Source organism: Dama dama, chromosome 5 (genome assembly GCF_033118175.1).
Source record: "Dama dama isolate Ldn47 chromosome 5, ASM3311817v1, whole genome shotgun sequence".
Taxonomy (NCBI): Eukaryota; Metazoa; Chordata; class Mammalia; order Artiodactyla; family Cervidae; genus Dama; species Dama dama.
In genome coordinates this window covers 34,837,577-34,852,303 of record NC_083685.1, presented here as the reverse complement: position 1 = coordinate 34,852,303, position 14,727 = coordinate 34,837,577, and the positions used below count along the sequence as shown (strand labels likewise).

At 32.9% G+C, this 14,727-nt stretch overlaps 1 protein-coding gene across 1 annotated transcript in view; it reads left to right on the top strand.

Moving 5' to 3' along the window:
* The window catches only part of FSTL5 (follistatin like 5), an 864,841-nt gene that overhangs the window by 756,223 nt on the left and 93,891 nt on the right, over positions 1-14,727 (top strand). The window lies entirely within an intron of this gene.

Here is a 14,727-nt window from a genome sequence, read left to right as displayed (position 1 = left end):
TTATTGATATCTATCTGTACCTTACCTTTCGCAGAAAAAATTGTTTTGTGTAAAATTTTGATACACATTTAGAAAATAAAAGAATATCTGACTAAATGGGTATTGATTTTACATATTAGGGAGTATACTTTTGTGCAAGGTAATAATAAATTATGTTTCTACTGCTATGGTTATACATTCTGTTGTTATTGTTTAGTTGCTAAGTCAAATCCAACTCTTTTGCTACCCCATGGACTGTAGCCCACCAGGCTCCTCTGTCCATGGAATTTTCCAGGCAAGAATATTAGAGTCGGTTGCCATTTCCTTCTCCAGGGGATCTTTCTGACCCAGGGATCCAACCTGCAACTCCTGCTTGGCAGGCAGATTCTTTACCACTGAAGTCCCACAGCTATATATATATATATATATATATACACACACACACATACATATATATCCACATAAATATATGTTTGTACATCAAAATATGTAATACTGAAGGTACCTGAATTACCTATGTGTTCCCACACAAGTGCAGCCATCCAAAAATAAAATATTGGTGGACCTCAGAATACAACCCTCTCTTGATACTTATTTTAAGGTTGGCATGGTCTCCAGATGTGTGCAAAAATATATATTAATGCCTTGGTTTAGATCCTTTATTTTCAACTCCTGTTTCCAATCTACTAGTAGCCAGTGTTGCCATATGTTAATTTATGGAAACAATGGTTTACACCTTAAAGCCATATCCTAGGATGAAAAGGAAAAAAATTTTGAGAGTGAGATAAGTTAGGTCAGCATGTCTTCAGACACTATAGGACAAAATGACCTAATGTGTCCTATTTTGAAGAAAGGAAATAATTTAACTCAATACTTGTATGAATATTTAAAACAAACTATTTTTTATTTAAAACTATTTCATTTATAGTCTAAATTAATAAATAGAATCACCATTTTTGTTAATCAATACTTTAGTATTAAAACATTTGAAATTGTATGTGCACTTTAGTTTTATAATCACGTCAAATCAATACTGACTAAATGTATTTTGAGTAAGTTGTGCATGTATGTAAATAAATAAACACATATAAAAATACTGATATTTGTTTCTGAGAAAGCAATTCACTCAATTTTGTAGCCGATTTATATTTTTATAAAAACATTATGTAAGAAGAACCTACTGTATAGCATAGGGAGCTCAATTCTCTGTAATGATCTATATGGGAAAAGAATCTAAAACAGAGTGTATGCATGTGTGTGTGTGTGTGTGTGTGTGTGTGTGTGTGTGTGTGTGTATACATATATGCATATATTTTCATATATACAACTGTACAGCAGAAACAAACATAGCATTATAAATCAACTATACTCCAATAAAAGCTATTTTAAGAAATAGTATGAATGATAAATCTGATCTAACAGACAGATATCAGAAATGTGGCATCCAAATTATAATATAAATCCAAACAGAATCATTTTACAAAGTAGTTTTCTCTTAGATTCCTACAGAATTAGCAGTTGTAGCTAACTATTTGGAAGCTAAAGCTGAAAAAAGCAAAAATTGTTTTGTTAGTTTTGTGACATATCTGGACAATAGGGATGTAAAGTTTATTTAACTGAATGTCTCTTTTTTAAGCCTTAGACTTCCTCCTAAAACAATTGAAGTAGAAAGCATATAGAATTATATCTCTCTCTCTCTGTATGTATACAAGTGTGTGTATGAAATAGTGAAAGTGAAATGTTAATTGCTCAGTCATGTCCTACTCTTTGCATCCCCATGGACTATAGCCCACCAGGCTCTTCTGTCTGTGGAATTCGTTAGGCAAGAATACTGCAGTGGGTTGCCACTTCCTTCTCCAGGGTATCTTCCCAACTCAGGGATCAAACCTGGGTCACTTGCATTGCAGGTAGATTCTTTACCTTCTGAGACACCTATAAATAACACTCACACACACACACACACACACACACACACACACGTATATTTTTCTATAAGAAAGAGAAAAATTGAAGAGGTGATGAAAACCAGACGTCAGTGATGACAGCCTTAATTCACATCCTTCGGCCTGAGAATCCACATCCACTGTATACATCACCAATGACAAATCAGGGATAATTGATTATATGAACTAATTGATGGCTTCAGAATTTTCAAATCATAGTCCCTGGAAACCTTACAGTCATTGTACATGTGGGATTAATGCTAGAAATGCCTATTGTGAAAGAAAAAGTTATAAGGACAGAAAGTTAGTGTTCCTATCTTATATAAAACAAACATTTACAAAATTTCTATGTGCTAATGGAAAAGCAAGCAAAAAGAGTAGGGAAAGTTAGATTTATATTTTTCAACAGAAACTATCAAATAGTGTGTGTTTAAATTGATGACATTCCTGAAATTTGAATATTGAAATTAAAATACAAATACATTTTTAACTGACCAATATATTTGATAAAGCACTAAAAATAATATGGAGAATGGAGAATTGGCTAAAATTACATCTTATTTATAATTGTCAAATACAGAAAATAGAGATTTTTGCTTATATAAAAAAGAAATTTCTTATGAAATTATTATAATCAATATATGTGAAATAAAGGCTAGAGTAGATAAACTTTTATTTCACATTGCTTTATTTTGTTGTTCCTTAATGTGCAGCTGCTAAGTCGCTTCAGTCGTGTCCAACTCTGTGTGATGCCTTAGACAGCAGCCCACCAGGCTCCTCTGTCCCTGGGATTCTCCAGGCAAGAATACTGGAGTGGGTTGTTGCTATTTCCTTCTCCTTAATGTGAGATAAGCTTAAATAATTGGAACATGTATACAGACACATTTTCATGATACACAAGCATACAGAAGTAGAAAAAATAAAAATTGATGGTGTTATGCTCTGAGAATAAATGCTAAATTAAATAATTGCTTCTTGTGTGAATCTATTTTGTTTCCTGCTTAAATACAAGAAGATGTTAATTTCAGAGGATGAAAGCTATCTGGTACCACTTTCTACTAGATTTACATGTCTAACTATAAACTAATTTCGTGAGAAAATTGCTGGGTCTTATGCCAAAAGAATATTTTTCTCCAGAGAAAAACAGAACCAGTAGAATTAATATTTATATCTAGATCTGGATTTTTTATCTCTCCATCACTAACATTGGCTCCATATTCTAATTTTAAGCAACTGGCTCTGGTAATGGTTGGTGGAGTGGTATGTGTGTCAAATTTGTAGGGCCAACCAGGCAGCAGGGAATTCAAATATGAGTTGATACTCATCATGGAATCCAAAAACCACAGACTAAGTCAGCAGACTGTGGATACAAGTCAATATTAGAGTCTTGAGTCTGACATCTGTAGCCAGACTAGAAACTCAAGCATATTTCTATGTGGAAGCCCTAAGGCAGGATTTCTTCTTCTGTGGGAAACCTCAATCTTAAATCTGAAGGCCTTCAACTGATTGGATGAGGCCCACCCACATCATAGGGGGAATGATCTATCTTAGGTCTATATTAGACTCAACTAATTTTAAATGTTAATCACATCCATAATGCTTTCACAGAGACACCAGACTAGTTCTTTTTATTATTTTATTCAAGTATAGTTGATCTATAATATTATATCAGTTTCTGTTGGACAGCAGAGTGATTCACTTATATTCTTTTTCATATTCTTTTCCATTATGGTCTATCACAGGATACTGATATAGTTCCCTGTGTCATACGGTAAGACTCGGTTGTTTGCCCATTCTCTATCAGATTAGCTGTTGACCTAAAAACTGGGCAACATAGCCTAGCCATAGCCTAACTGACAGAGAATACAATCCACCACATCTTACTGTCTCCATTAGCCAAGGCTTTGACAAGGAAGTGAAATTTTTACTTCCAATGTACTTGGGAATACAAGTACTTTAGTACCTGCCTTATACATTGCAGGCAATCAAATAACATTTATGAGGTGCATTTATTGAAAACTCCATTGCTCCATTGTGTACCACCTTAGACTCTTCATTCTTTATGCATTGTCTGAGTTTAAAGTTGTATGCATCTAATTCTCTCCTCAACCTACTGCTACTGCTAAGTCACTTCAGTCGTGTCCGACTCTGTGCGACCCCATCCCTGGGATTCTCCAGGCAAGAACACTGGAGTGGGTGGCCATTTCCTTCTCCAATGCATAAAAGTGAAAAGTGAAAGTGAAGTCGCTCAGTCATGTCTGAGTCTTCACAACCCCATGGACTGCAGCCTACCAGGCTCCTCCATCCATGGGATTTTCCAGGCAAGAGTACTGGAGTGGGGTGCCTTTGCCTTCTCCACCTCAACCTACTATTTCTCCTTAATTTACAATTCCCACAAAACAGCATTCCTCTTTTAATGTGTTTGTGAAAAATGTTTCATAAAAATTAATGATCATTGAATTGTTTCAGGGTAAACATAATCTCTGGGCTTCCCAGGTGGCACGAGCTGTAAAGAACCTACCTGCCAATGGAGGAGATGTAAGAGATGTGGGTTCAACCTCTGGGTCAGGAAGATTCCCTGGAGGAGAGCATGCAACTCACTACAGTTTTCTTTACTGGAGAATCCCACAGACAGAGGAGCCAGGCAGGATAATGGGCTCACAAAGAGTCTGGGCATGAATAAAGTAACTTAGCACACACACATGCAATCAGTCTCATGAGTCTATTAATTCAGGATCACACAGTCAAATTACACTGTGCAGATGCTCAGTCCAAGATAGGTTAGACTGCTAATATAGAAAAAAATCTAGTTCTTCTGGATTTTAGGAGATTAATTTATTGAGTGTGAGTAGAGAAAATGAGGCTTTTGTAATCATTTATCCCACACATGCACAAAAGATTAAACATAGATATAATATTTTTCAAAGTCAGTGTTGATATTAAGAGAAGAACAGTGCAATCCCCAATATAACTCATTGACCAGTAACATTTAGATTAAAACTGAAATATTTAGAGTATAGAATTCTTGATGAAATCTCTTAGAAGATGCTGTTTCCTTGCTCTAAATAAAAATTCAATTTTGGTACAATGTCAGATTGCATCAGATTTCAGCTTTTGACAGTGAGTTGGTTGAAGATTCATAGAATATTCTTTTATTTATACTTTCATCTCTCTTTTTTCCTTTTTTTTTTTTTTTTTTGATGATGTAGCCTAACTAGCTAGGATTCTGGCTATATTTATCCTAGTTGTATATGTAGTTTCATCTTGTCACCAGCAATAAGCGTGAACTTCAAGCAAATAGAATTCTATCCCAGACTTGTAACTTCAGAACTCAAACTGAAATGGGTTTGGAAAAATGTTTCAATTATTGGCTCAGGGAAGACAAGCTTTTCCAAGGTTACCAACTTTTTAACTCTTCTGGTTTTCAAGTATTTTGTCAACATATCTACATGTCTACAACTCTTAATCTTCAACACTTTTTTTTTTTTTACTTCAGTTCACTCAGCGGCTGTTCTCTATATATACCATGGTATTATTTATTCTTTTCTGAATAAATAGTCTAGAAGAGCTTGAAAGAAAAGCACATATATCTTATCATGCATATGTGTGTGTGTGTGTGTGTGTGTGTGTGTGTGTGAGTTGCTTAGTCGTGTTCAGCTCTTTGCGGCCCCGTGAACTGTAGCCTGCCAGGCTTGTCTGGTTTCCAGGCAAGAAGACGAGTGGGTAGCCATTTCCTTCTTCAGTGGATCTTCCCAACCCAGGCTTGGAACCTGGGTCTTCTGTATTGCAGGCAAATTCTTTACCATCCGAGCCTCCAGGGAAGCCTCTGGTGGCTCAGACCCTCATCATGCATGGGTCTTATATTTTGGAATGTGAAGATTCTAGTTCTGGTTTTGATGCAACTTTAAGTCTAGGGGAACATATTTTCTGCAGAAAGTCTGATGTAAAATGTCTATTATCTAGGCTTAGAATTTCCACGTAAGAAAATTCCCTTGTCTTTATAAATCATATTATTAGCACCCTATTAAAATGGAGCTTGTACATAGGGACAGTTTGTCCATAGTGTGCAGAATACTTAGGAATCAAGAAATTGAAACTGAGATTAGAAATGGGAAAACACACCTCTCTTTGCTATGTCCATATTTCTCTCTCTGCTGGTATTCCCCTCTCCAAGAGCAGCTCAGACCTTAGGGCATTTCTCAATTCCCTTCCCAGCATCTCCTTTTGTTTCTAATCCAATTATTACCTCTTCAAATTCTGTCCACAAAAACAATTGTTAAAACATCAGCCCCTTTATACAATGCAGACAATTCATTTCCCCATGAAGCCATTGAGCAAACTTTTGAATTCAATACCACTTGTATATTTCAGAAAGGTAATCGAAATGTTTCCCCACTTATTCTGTTCTCAGTGGGTTTCTATTCAAACATGGCTTAATTTACAAAGAGTAATAAAATGATAAAAATTTAAGCTTTCATCCCTTTGCGATTACAATAGTATCCTGCAAAGGCTACCTAAAGAGAGTAATGTAAACTACCTCTAACTATTTCTTACAAGATTATGCTGTAGATTTTAAAAGAACTAAATGTATGAAATTGGTCTTTGTAGCCCTGGATTTAAAGAGGCCTTCAAATGTTTCATTAAAAATCACACTCACGAAATTCTCACATTGTGCTTCTAATGCACTTGAAATATGCAAGCCTAACATTAGGGGACAGTTGTGGGAGGCATGTAAATTGTGCAACAGTATTTCAATGGAGTTCTATAGCATATTAATTGGGTCAAGTAATTTTATCTAAAATAACATATTAAGTCTTTGAGAGATTATTATTAAGAACCAGCCAAGTTATTTGGATGTGATCAGAATCATGTATGTGTCTCAGACAATGTATTGCCATCACATTTTTTATATGAGGAATAAGGATTCACTGTATACACCTAAGAGCACATTTTTTTGTACTTGAGAAAGAACTGTGCTTATAGGAATTTGGGTTTTTCAATAGAAACTTCTTGAGGCTAAAACTGAAGATCTCAATATAAAATTCATTCATACAAATGTCTTTAAACATGAAACATTTTTACTTGAGAATTACAAAATTACATAAATCAGTCTATGGCTCTTCAATTACTGTTTCTGGTCTAAGATTTAGTTTTATTCACACAAAAAAGTACCAGTTGACTTATTTAAAGTAACAGATTGGCATGGTAAAAAAATAATAATACAAAATGTTTAGATTAAAAAGTAGTAGATAGCAACATATCTTTATTGTGTACACATTTATAACGGAAGTAGTAATTTCCAAAATTGACAGAGCAATGAAATGAATTAGAGCAGATCCATATGGCAGACTACAACACAACGAATAAAAATGATAATTTCACAAAAAATGTAATGACATAAAATAATTATGATATTAAAATAAGTGAAAAAGTGGAGTGGAAATTGTTTGTAGGTATGGTTTTAAGATTATAAAATGAGTTTGTATATGTATACATGTAAAATACTAGAAGAAGCAACTAAGAGTTTGTATGCCACAAATAAGACCCAGCACAACCAAATAAATAAATATTTTTCAAAAATCCTAGAAGAGAAAAAAAACGTAGTAGTTTTTTGCTCTGTGCATCCCCAGTCTGTCTTCATGTAATTAATTACATTTAATCACTTTAACTAATGCTCTCAGAAATATTTCTTGAATCATCAATATTAGATGTTTTCTTGTGATGCTTCTCTCTGAAGGATAATATTGCTTACAAAATCCCTAACTTTCATCTTTTCTTAATACATTGAAAATGACATATTTTTTGTAATGTTTTGAGGATTAGATTTATGATCTTCATGATTTATTCTAATTTTAGTCCTTATTTTTTCTTGACATTTCTTAAACTTGATATTTAACTTTAATCTCTTGTTTGATTTCCCATTGCTAACATTTTCTGTTTCAACAGTAGTTGTCAAAATATTAACTTAACACTGAAAGCTTGTCATTTCATTAATATCCTTTTCATATTTAGATGGGTCATTAGTCTCAGTTTGAATAATTAAAAGGAAGGAAAACAATATAGTAAATTAATGTCTCTATTTTATTAAATGACTAAATCACAAATTTTTAACATATTGCTGAAAGTTTACAATGACGATTCAATATTTCTCCATATAATTTATCATATAATGGTTTTATATTTTCTAAATTTCTTAAAATATGTAACTTTCAGTGTACAGATATAGTGAACATAATTGTGCAAAAATTATCTTATGTTCTATAGTTTACTTCTGAAATTATTTGGAAAGCTTAAAGATGCAAAAAAAAAAAAAGGATTATATAATCCACATACATAAAGGATTTGCACTGAACTAAATCACAGATGCAGTTTGGATGAATTCTTATTCCATATTGTCTTCATTTTATTACTCAAGAATATTCCTGAGCTGGATAGTGTGGCAGAATGTTTTCAGATTTGTCAGTAAAAAGGGACAAGACCAAATGCAATTCTGCAGACAATATAATAAAGATATAGTTTTAAACAAAAAATACACACACAAAAATGTACTTTTGATCTGTCCTCTTACCCATAAAGAAAGTAGGTGCAGAAGTAAATTATTTTTTAATGTAACATTTATTTTTAAAGGTTTACAACATTTGATTTTAAAATGGGTATAATTTTATATTTTTACATTAATTAGTACAAACATAGCAAAATATTTTATATGTATATAAATACTTTGGCCAGTATCCACTCACTTCATACCTATGAGAAATAGAATATAAGTTTTTTGCAATAATAGTCATTAACTAGTTAACAACATGAAGCCTGCTAAAATGACTTTTAAAGAATGTTGACCAGAAAAGTAAGGTGCAGTAATACTCAGTATAGGTGTTCCTATGTGGAGCAAATTAATGTGTGAATTATAATACAGTTCAGAAGTACACATGCATATAATTATCCTTTAACCAGCCTTATAATTTTTGAGGATAAATCAACCATACTTCAGAATAATATTTTTAAGTCAATGACTTTTTGAAAAATATGATTAAGCCTGCCTTCCACATAAAGCAACCTCTGCCATTAATATGGGGAGACAGTGAACTCCATCAAGATGACCCTGTGCTATTTGCATTGTGAGATTATTTTCCTCTAAAAACAAATTCCTAAATGGTATTATACTGTACTGAACATATGTAGAGAACACAACAATCATAAAATTACCTCAATTTACACTTCAACATTTTTTAAATGGTTGCTAGACAGAGTAAGCTATTCAAAGGGAGGGATGACATAGATATTCTTAGAAAGTAATCAGTAAAACATCTTGCTCATCAACTAATGTCCCCCAAAAGAGAAATCTTTAAATTAGCATTAAAAAATGTGCATTTAAAGAAAGCGAAGGGAACTTATTTTTGGTATACAATCTCGTTCAAATTGCTTGACTTTTTCCATTAGAAGTGTAGCTTTGTTTCCTTTTTATCCTATGGATTTATACCAATAATAACTAATTTAATTTAATCCATTTAATAAAAGAACTAGAAAGCATCAAGGGATAGAATCTATATGAAAGTCCCTTAAATGGCTAAAGATAGTTTGTGAACATGGCTTATGATCTCCCAAAGTAAACTTCAAGCTTTTTGCTTCAATCCCGTTTTGTAGAAGTCATTCCTTCAACTGCCTGATAATCTATCTCACAGGTATTATTTATTTAAAAATCTACATTTGCTTTAGTAATATAATAAGAACACAGAGAAATGAAATCTATAAAAATAAAATTGCTTGAGTTTATAATACATTTTGGGCTTCCCAGGTGGCTCAGTGATAAAAATCCCCTTTCCAATGCAGGAGACACAGGAGATGTAGGTTTGATCCCTGGGTCAGGAAGATCCCCTGAAGGAGGAAATGACAACCCATTCCAGTATTCTTTCCTGGACAATCCCATGAACAGAAGAGCTTGGCAGGCTACAGTCCATGGGGTCCCAAAGAGTCAAACATGACTAAGAACATATGCACAAAATACGTTTTAAATGAATCTATTTGGATTAATTTATCTTGATGCTCCAAATGAAATGTCAAGGTAAATTAATCCAAAGAGAGTCTTCTTATGGTCCTTCTAATCTTTACTATTAATCCATGGTTGGAAATGACCATTTAAACAAATATTCTCTATTGTTACTTAAAAATTTAGAATCCAGAACAAAGAAGTAACTTTAATCTTTCTATATTTTTTATTTTTTGTGTGAACTCAAGTTCATGTGTTATCAGGTGACAAAAAGAATTTTTAAGTGATGTATATTCACCCTATCTAACCAACTTACCAATTGTGCTTTGTTAAATACAGTTAGGAAAGAGCACATTTGCTCTTTCATGACCTTTGTAAAAATCACCTTTGTAAACATCAGATCTTCATCACTTTGGACAACGAAATGAAACATTAATTTTTTAATTCCAACTATCTACACTACATTTAATTGAGTTGATCCATCATGAACCTTGTGTATCCATATAATTTACATGTCCTGATATTCCCCATATTTGTCTAATTCCTTTAGTTCAAAGGACATTTTATTGAACTCTATTGCTTCTTGTATCTAAAGAGAAACCTATGGTCTTGACATTTAATTTGATTTCCCCATTATTCAAATTTATGCCTTTCCAAATAGATATTAAGTCCCTGCCACTGGATTCTCAGTGTTCACTGAGACTTGGATCAACCCAAGCCAGGAGAACCAACAAACAAATTATTTAGCCTTGCATTCACAAAATGTCTAAGGTTCTTTCGTCTCTTATGTTCTGTGGACATTTGAAATTTAATACTCTACAAATTTATTTCTTTTTGAATTGGTTATTCACCTCACTCCTCTGAAGATGGCCATCATTAAAACTTGACAAATAACAAATACTGGTGAAGATACGGAGGAAAGGGAACCTTCCTACACTGTTGGTGTGAATGTAAATTGCTACAGTCACTGTGGAAATCAGTACAGAGGCTCCTCATAAAACTAAAAAGGGAACTACCATATGGCCCATCAATTCCACTGCTGGTATATATCCAGAAAACATAAAAACACTGATTTGAAAAGATTCATGCACCCTTATATTCATTGTAGTATTATTTGCAATAGTCAAGATATGGAAGCAACCCAAATGCCCATCAACAGATGGGTGGTTAAAGATGTGATTTACACACACACACACAAGCACACACACAGTAGAATATTAGTCATGGAAAAGAATGAGATTCTGGGAATTCCCTGGTGATCCAGTGGTTAGGACTCTGAGCTTTCACTGCCAAGGGTCCAGGTTCAATCTTTGATTGGGGAACTAAAATCTTGCAAGTTGCATGGGACAGCCAAAACAAAACAAAAAAGAAATTCTGCCATTGGCAACAACATGGGTGGACCTAATATAATACTACTAATACTTCTAAAAGCTAATAAAATATTTTCTGCTTAAGCAGAGTAGAAGTATTTCAAATAGCTTTTTTTCCTTTTATTAGAACAATGGACAAATTCTAATTAACCCTCTCAATTTCTAGATAAGGAGACTGAGAAAAGATAATTAGCTCAATATCATAGAACTGCAAAATAATAAAGGGAAAATTTTTCTTCTTAATATGTATGCAACTAATATTTAAACCACCTATCTGAAATTTTAAATATTCACAACTTCCCTCCAAACCATTTTGGAAACTGGAAAAAAAAATGATGAAAAATTCATGGACTGTTATAATTTTCATGAAATATAGCCAATGGTGAATTTTCTATTTGAAAATAACAGGTAACATTTATTGCTCATTTGACCATTTCAAATATAACCTCATTTAACCCACATATTAGTTCTATGTGATTGATAATATACGGGTGACATAAAGCTTAAGAGGAGTATTCACACAGCTTATGTGAGTATAAAACTGGATTACGTCTATGTCTGGTTGACCTCAAAGCCTATTTTTTAATCTCTCTAATACATTGTTTCTAAAAAGAAACCAGTCCTCAGTTTATGATACTGTAGTGTTATCTGCTCCATTTTTATTTTATCACTGAAAGACATACATGCATTAACTTTATATTAAAAGAAAGGATGAAAATTTCTATTTCTATGTGGTCTGAGCAACTTTGATATCCTAGAATAAAAATAATGCTGTCTGGTAATTTTCTTTGATAAGCCAATTAAGGCAAATCAGCCCTAAACTGCTCTGATTACCTATACTTTAATTAATATGAACTAGACTGTTTATGACATTTTCATAAATGAAATGGCAACAAGAATTAGATATATTCAGTTTATCTAATTGTAGAAAATAGCAGTTGTAAAACTTGTGTTATAAGCAGTGATCTTGATCAAAAATTGATGAAAGTACTTTAACTTCATTGCCTTAAAAAATCCAATAAGGGAGATAACCATTGATATTAAATTGTTTAATATGTTATTGTAAGATCTAGGTTTTTTATACATTTACTTATATTTAGGAAAGCAAGATTAAAAGGAATATATCTAGTGTATTCATAAATAGCTCAAATTTAAATACAAATATTTGTATAAATAAAGATTCTAAGTGATTATTTTACATTTCTATACTATTCTCAACTTGGTAACAAATGATATGCCAACTGGGAGCCATCCAGAGACCATAATTTGAAGATGCTCTAAAATTTGGCTTCTCAATGATTCTGGATAACATGGCATAGGGTTTAATATCATGTTTGAGAAATACATACCTTTTGGTTCCACTCCCTGTATTTTTGCTACAATAAGTGATATTTAAACATATGTTTGCTGAAGTAATATTGTATCTTCCCCCAGTATGTTTGGAAAATGTAGAAATACTGGAATAGCAAAGGCTAACATTTTAGGTGGGAATGATAATACATGATTAAAGGCCAAATCATGTTACACCAAATGTAAATGCTATGAAAGTTCAGACAAGAAGAAATTAGTAAGACCCATAGTAATTAGGGATGAGTTGTATAGGTTTTGGAAATGTGGCTACTAAATGTAGATTAAAAGGAATTTGATTAATAAAATGTGTGATATACTCTTAAGTCACTGTGGGAAATTATTTGTTTTTATGAAATTTTGATGAGAACAATCTAGCTGGAGAACAGATCATTTGTTGGAAAATAATAAAGATTACCATTACATATTTTCAGTAAGATTCAATTTTTTTTATTTTTGCAAACCCTTTTTTTCTCCCTAATTCTCAGCTACCTCCAAGGGAGCAGACCCTCCTGCCAGTCTTAAGAATCTGACTGATAGAGAAGCAGTAACGTTAAGCCAGGAGAACTGCTGAAATCTTATTTTCTTAAAAAAAAAAAAAAAAGTTGCTTTACAATATTGTGTCAGTTTTTCTGTACACCAAAATGAATCAGCTATACATATATCCCCTCTGGTTTGGATTCCCTTTCCATTTAGTCACCACAGAGCACTGAGCAGAATTCCCTGTGCTGCACAGTAGGTTTTCATTAATTTTTTTTCTACATAGTAGTTTATACATGAAACCAATGCATTTTCATAGTTAATGATCTGATCAGTGAGAGAATATGTCCAGGGGTTTTCAAATTTAATGCTTACATTTTTATCAAACATCAAAGCCTCTCTCTTTACCTTTGACTCAGAATTTGTTCCCAGAAGTTCACTCTGTATCTAGAAGCATCTCTCTACTACTCTTGGGTGAACCCACACTGTGGTACCCAAGTTGAGTGTATACAGCTTAGGTCACCTGATTTGTTGCATACTTATTTCTGCCTTCTTTATAATGCTATTGCCAGTGTGTTTTCATTCACAGCCATGCAAATGAGAATGTATTTGTAATCTAAATTATGCAGAGGTTCATATATTTGCCTTTCTTTATATATTAGAGAACCCTAGCCTTTAAAATATTCAATCAGCCTGCCTTTTCAATGTTTTTCATTTTTTTTTTTCCTATGTTCCTAGGCCTGGCATTCCAAAGACTGTTAAATCTACTTTTAAACTTGTTTAAACAAGCTATTTTACATGTTGAGTATACTAATTTTCTATATGTAGGTTTATGCATAATTATTATTGTCAATTACTTTCTTATTTTACTACCCCATAGTTTATTTATTACTTTGTAGAATTGCTTTGTTTTTTAAACTTCCAGAATATAAGTCAAGGATTTCCTAGGTGACTCAGTTGTAAAGAATCTGTCCAAGTTGGTGGAATTGTACATAGATGCAGCCACTATGGAAAATAATATGAAGTTTCCTAAGAAAATTAAAAATAGAATTAACATACAATCAAGGAATTCCACTTCTGAGTATTTTTCTGAAGAAAACAAAAAATATGTTCACTGCAGCATTATTTACAATAGCCAAGATATGGATGCAACCTAAGTGCCCATCAACAGATGAATGGATAAAAAGACTTGAGTTATGTATACCATGGAATATTACTCATCCATAAAGATGACTGAAACTTTGCCATTTTTGACACTGTAGATGAACCTAAAGGGTATTGTGGTAACTAAAATAAATCAGAGGAAGAGGAATACAGTATGATTTCACTTATATATGTAATCTAAAAAAAAAAACAAAACAAGTGAACAAACATAGCAAGACAGAAACAAAGTCATAGATAAAGAGAACAAAAAGGTGAGTGTCTGAGGGGAGGGGTGAGGAAATGAATGAAATTGGTGAGGAAGATTAAGAGGTACAAGCTTCCAGTTACAAAATACATGAGTTATGGGGACAAAATGTATAGCGTGGGGGAATATAGCAAATAATAATGTAGTATCTATGTATGGTGACAGGTAGTAATTTGATTTATTGTGGTGATCATTTGGCAATATATAGAAAGA